Source organism: Cupressus sempervirens, chromosome 2 (genome assembly GCF_028749045.1).
Source record: "Cupressus sempervirens isolate cs-2001-9-10 chromosome 2, ASM2874904v1, whole genome shotgun sequence".
Lineage (NCBI taxonomy): Eukaryota > Viridiplantae > Streptophyta > Pinopsida > Cupressales > Cupressaceae > Cupressus > Cupressus sempervirens.
This window is the reverse complement of record NC_143119.1, coordinates 185,964,811-185,970,810: the sequence shown is the minus strand read 5'-3', so window position 1 is coordinate 185,970,810 and position 6,000 is coordinate 185,964,811. Positions and strand designations below refer to the sequence as shown.

The window sequence follows — 6,000 nt, the reverse complement described above, 5'->3', positions numbered from 1 at the left end:
TTCCTTCCTTCAAATTTGACCCAAATAGTAAACCAACTGTTGGCCTTCCATTTTGCAATTTTTACAATTTTTACATATACTTCCAACAAAATACCCCAAATGCCTGCTAGACTTTACCAAAACATACAAGAAGACCAAAAAATAAAATGAAGATTTTTGGTCAACTCACAGTGTGACCAACTATTGACCATCCTTTCACTTGTTTATAATTCTTATTACAACATGTAAAAACTTGCCTAAATGCATTCTAGGGATGCTTGAGATTGCCTAAATGTCTTATGTCCTCTTGGACACTTATTAACCTCCTATTCTATCCACCTTGGTGTTTGACCACCTTATTTAGGACCTAGGGCCCCTGCACAATAAAGTAGCATTTTCATCGAGACTTTTGAGTTTTTTTTTTTTTGAAAAGAATTAAAATGATTAAGGATAACATTAAAGTTTTGAACAAGGAGTCATTCAAAAACATATTTGTTGAAAAATTTAGAATAGAAGCGGAGTTGGATGTGCTTAATAATCAAGTCATCTTGGATGGTATGTCCAATGAAGAATTCCTGCTGGAAAAATGATTGAAAAGTGATCTAGTAGAAATCCTTCAAAGAGAAGAGGTGTTTTGGAGAGACAAATCTAGGGATAATTGGATCAAAGCATGAGATCTTAATACCAATTTTTTTCATGCTTTGGTTAAAATGAGGAAAGCCAACAACAGGATTAGCCGCATTCAAAATGACCAAGGAGATTGGTAAGAGGATGAAGGAGAAATAGAAAATATAGTGATAAACTATTTTAAATCTTTGTTGGGAGAATCTACTAACTCCATATTTATGGATTCTCATCATTTGCTTGATGTAATTCTGAAGGTGGTCTTGAAGGTAGACAATTTGGATTTGATGCGTACCTCTACCATTTAGGAAATTAAAAAAGCAACATTTGATAACCTTCCGGACAAGACGCTAGGCCCAGATGAGATAATGTCAAAGGTCTTTCAAAATTTCTAGAGATTTATGGGGGAAGACATCTTAAAGGTGGTGAAGGATTTCAGAAGGAAAGGTAGGTTTGTGAGGGAAATCAACAACACAATCATCATCATGATCCCTAAAACATAGGAGTGCACGTCAATGTTAGATTTCAGGCCAATCTCCCTCTATAATTCTATATACAAAATAATCTCTAAGATGATGGTTAACAGATTGAAGCCGAAGCTAGATAGATACATCTCGGTCAAGCAACATGGGTTCACCCCTGGTTGCAAAATTATAGATAGCATTTTGTTGGCCGGTGAAGCCATTCATTTTGTGCATGGAAACAAGAGACCATGTATGATTGTTAAATTAGATGTCAATAAAGCATATGATAGAGTTAGATGGTCTTTTCAATGTGAAGTTCTTATCCAATTCGAATTTGGTCAAGAATGGATTAGATGTATCATCCAATATTTATCCTCATTCCACTTCTCAGTTCTTGTTAACAATTCTATTTGTGGCTTCTTCCACGCTACTAACGGGTTGAGACAAGGCGATCCCATGTATTCGTTCATTTTTGTGTTGATGGTAGAAGTGCTCGGCAAAAATATCAAAAAGCAAACCAATTTGGGCCAATGGAGAGGGATTTACATTCACAACAATATATATCTGATTTTGCATTTGCAATTTGCAGACGATACAATTTTGTTTGGGGGAGGCTTTGGTAAGGGAAGCTCTCGTCATCAAAGAGTTGTTGGACAACTATGAGAGGGGTTCGAGGCAATGTATGAATAAAGGTAAGTCTAAGGTATATTTCTTCAATTCTAATAGGAATTTGTGATTTTTTTATTGATGTTTTGGGATTCGAAACAGGGGAATTCACCATTGTATACCTTGGGATTCCTTTGTAAACAAAAAGATTTGACCCCAAGTTATGGGAGGATATATCAAATAGATGTCAGCAAAAAGTTTCAGGGTGAAAAAACTAGTGGTTATCACAAGCAGGTAGAATTTAGATGATCAAATGTGTCTTATTGATCATTCTAATCTATTATATGTCGGTCTATCAAATGACCAACAAAGCAGCAACATCCATTGATGGCTTGTTGAAAAAAATTATGTAGGAAGGTTTGAAGGAAGTAAAAAAGATTCCTCTCATTAGTTGGGATGTGGCTTGTAATTCTAAAGTAAAGGGAGGTATTGGAATGAGAAAGATGGGCTTATAGAATCAAAATCTAGGAGCTAAACTGTCATGGAAGATGTATAAATTTTTGGAGAAGCCATGGTATAAAGTCATGTCAGCTAAGTATTTGGATTTTGCTGAGCTTGATAGAACTTTGATAGTGGCCAATTCATCCAAAGGATCCCACATGTGGCACTTCCTGTGGAACATTCGTAATCTCATTACTGACCATCTTACTTGGAAAGTAGAAAATGGGCATAGAGCAAAGTTTTGGCGAGATTCTTGGAATATAGATCCTCCACTTATAAACTTCTTCGAGGATAAAGAATGGGTAATCGAAATGGAAGTTGTGATGGGCAATAAGAAAAGAGAGATGTGCAAAGGATCTGCCATAACCTATCAAAATTATGTGGAATAAAGCCAACAACCATGTAATCTAACCATATACATCCCATCGATCTTAAAGAATATACAAAACATATTTAGACAATTATCCCATACTCCCAAAAAAACTTCTAATTTTTACTGATTTAATATAAAATTAAATAAATCATAAATCTAAAAAAAATACATTCTCATGAATTGTTGACATACTTTTAATCATTGTTTATAGTTTTATCCTCTACAATTGATAAATATTTTAAAAATATTGAAATAAAACACTTAAATGATGATCTTCATCCTCTCGACAAATATCTATATACGTTTTTATTTTTAAAACTTAAATTTGAGTTGTATGATTATCATCTACTTTTTATGTAAAGGTATTTGTTTCTTTTGGAAAAAGAAAAGCTTAAAAAGCGACCACTTTCACTTAATGTAGATAAATAATGGGCACGTTGATCCTCCAAAAAGGAAGAATTTGTTTTATTATTACATTCATTCAATCGCGTTGTCTGCAGCTTTGGATATGCGGTAATTTTTATACGCGTTAATTTCATTTTTCCTTTCCCGGCACCAGCAGTAAAAATTTAAATATTTTCACGGTTTTTACGCCTTTGCTACCAAGTTTTCATCGGGCTTGAACGGCAACGTCTATACAGCCACGAAAATGCACTTTCTTACGAAGGAGAGGACTTAGAATATTTTTTTAGAAAAAACAATGTAAAGGGAGTGCATTTTCGTGGCTGTTTAGCCACGGGCGGCTTGGCAACGTCTATAAAAAAACAATGTAAAGGGAGTGCATTTTCGTGGCTGTTTAGCCACGGGCGGCTTGAACGTCGGTAGTTTTCATCACTGCTTTTCATCACTATCAAAAGAAAGATTAAAATAACGGGAAAAAAAACGGTCTCAGCTTTTATCGCGCTTTTATGAAATGGAATTCCCAGCTTTGTTTATGAAATTGAGATTCTCAGGGAAGCGAGTGCCGTGAACATGTCTGTGTTTTAGATTTTTTCTTTTTCTTTTTTCCTCTTTTCTCGCTTGGGATTTTACAAACCATGTATCTATAGTTTTACAAATATTCTGACTTATTTTCTACTGCCTTGTCTTTCTGTCTCGCATTATAAGAATTTCTATTTTCTTTAGGGTTTTTGATCATTTTCGTATATAAAATTCTTTTGGTTTTACAGGGAAGCAAATTTTGTCACAAAATTGGAATGTAAATATGCATCATTCGATCCCCAGTAAACAATTTGTTGAGACTTTTGAAAGGTATGCTTCTCATCACGGATTTTAATGGCTTGTTACGGTTTCTTGTGTTTCATTTTGAAGGGTTGTTTGGAGGTTGCTTATGTGTATTTTAAGGTCTGTTTCTCTATTTTACATCTGAGGACGATATTTTAGATAGGATTTAATGGGGCCAAAGTTAAGTTGCGCAAATTTCTCGCGTGCCACACGTTTAAATTAATCTTCACCTTTTCCTGCATAGATTTTTTAAGTCAATTTAGTCAATTCGTCTTTACCAGGAGTAAACATCAATTTCGACTTGTGACCATGTCCGCGAGGGGAATCTTTTTTGTCATTTCTGTGATGCTTAAATTTTTCATGGGAAATATCACTCTTCGTAAATTATTCTGATCATTTTAGGACTTAGGTGATATGCCCAAACTTGTAGTTTCCGTAAAGTTCAAGTGACATGTGGGAAATATTTTCGGACAAACACCTCAAGATTTTGGCAAAATGTGGTGCAAATTTTCCTATGCGCTTCCTGAATCTTAGATAAAATGTGGTGCAGATTTCTCCACCCGCTTCTAAAGATACAGACTAAATATGGCACACATTTTCCCATATGCACTTTAAAGTTTTATGGAAAAATGGGGCACATATTTCTTGACACGCTGCCTAAAATTAACGGTAGAGTTGTCTTGAATGGGGTGGTATAGATTGCTTTCTCTGTGAACTGCGGTGTAAATTTCTATTGGATGGAATGGTATGGATATGTTTAAAGAAGATTGTTTTCTCATTATTTAAGTACTTAAATTTTTCAAATGGTTGCTACGTTTACTAAGTACATTCATTCCAAATTGTTCTCTTTGTTATTATCGTAGTCACTTTTTCATTGCCTTTTCAAATTTTCAGAATAAATAGCACTTTGTGTTTGATATAATTCTAAGTAGCCGAATCGGGTACGGGAACGGGTACAGGTACAGGTACAGGTACATGGGTACGAAATGCTGGTGCGGAATTTTTTTTAGGATATTGGGTACGGGTACTGGTATGTCCGCATATATATATATATATATATATATATATATATATATAATATATATATATATATTTTAAATATATATATATATATATATATATATATATATATATATATATATATATATATATATATATATGTATGCTGCTAAAAAATATACCAATATTAAAACAAATTAAATTTAGAATTCACATACCAATACATATGCTAGAAGTTAAATAAAACCATTCCAAATTTCAGATTTTGAAACATAACTAATTTACTTTGAAATTTAGTTTTCGATATCAAAAAGATCGAACTAGTGTCATGAAATATAGTCATTGTTTGAAAAAGAAATAATACTAGAAATTCAAATCACTGATCAGCTCACTAATTAGAACCATATGGGTCATCATCGTTATCAAGATTGTCACTAACATTGACATTAGATGATTGAATCCCACTGGTACTTGCTCTCAAAATGTGCTGGCTACTTAAATCCTCCATTGGTGAGTTTGGTGCACCAATGGGAAGATCCAAGTCAATAGACTCTGGTTCTACATCCCATAACTTTGCTGCCCCTTCCTTGTACTCATCATTTTTGTGAGTAAGAAGGTGCAAGTTTGAATGCACATAGACTAAATCCTCAGCTTTGCCTGATGCCAACCAATTGCGCTTCACTGAATGGATGAAGGAGTATAATTTCGTTCAGCTGAAGATGAACTAGCAACCTAATGAAGCAAAGGAAAATCTCATTGGAGTCTCTAAAATTTAAGTAAATCAAATGAGTTTGTTAATTTCAAAATGACAACCAAATTTAGAGTGTGTATACAAATTCATAAACTTACTTGTGATAAAACTTGGATTGCTAGAATTTGGAGGTTTGGCAATTTGTGGCCATTGAGGTACCACCAAGCGTGTGCATCCTTCCTATACTTGTCACAAACAGCAGCAAGACTTTGACCAGTGGATGATACAAAATCAGCAAATTCACTTGTAACTGCATCCTCCTTTTCAGTATTAGGGAAGAGTTTAGCAATAGCTTTCCTAAACCCTTCACCTACTTCTGCATCACGATATGGTGGCACCCTAGTTGGCAAAGCAAGAATCTCTTCACTATAATATTTGGGACTCAATGCAAAGGCAAGAAGATGGAGTGGGGTGGTCATTTTGTTCCATCGCTCAACACATATTGATTGCACCTCTTTGCAAAAGGTTTCTTTAGGGTC

The 6,000-nt window shown here is 34.4% G+C and overlaps 1 protein-coding gene across 2 annotated transcripts in view; it reads left to right on the top strand.

Moving 5' to 3' along the window:
• The first annotated feature begins 3,336 nt into the window (after window positions 1-3,336).
• LOC149571698 (P-loop NTPase domain-containing protein LPA1 homolog 1-like) overlaps window positions 3,337-6,000 on the top strand; it is a 262,301-nt gene continuing 259,637 nt past the window's right edge. For both annotated transcript variants that reach the window (XM_089813117.1, XM_089813118.1), the window contains exons 1-2: window positions 3,337-3,521; window positions 3,717-3,798. The gene's annotated coding sequence lies outside the window, so the exon portion shown is untranslated. The remainder of the gene's footprint in view (window positions 3,522-3,716; window positions 3,799-6,000) is intronic.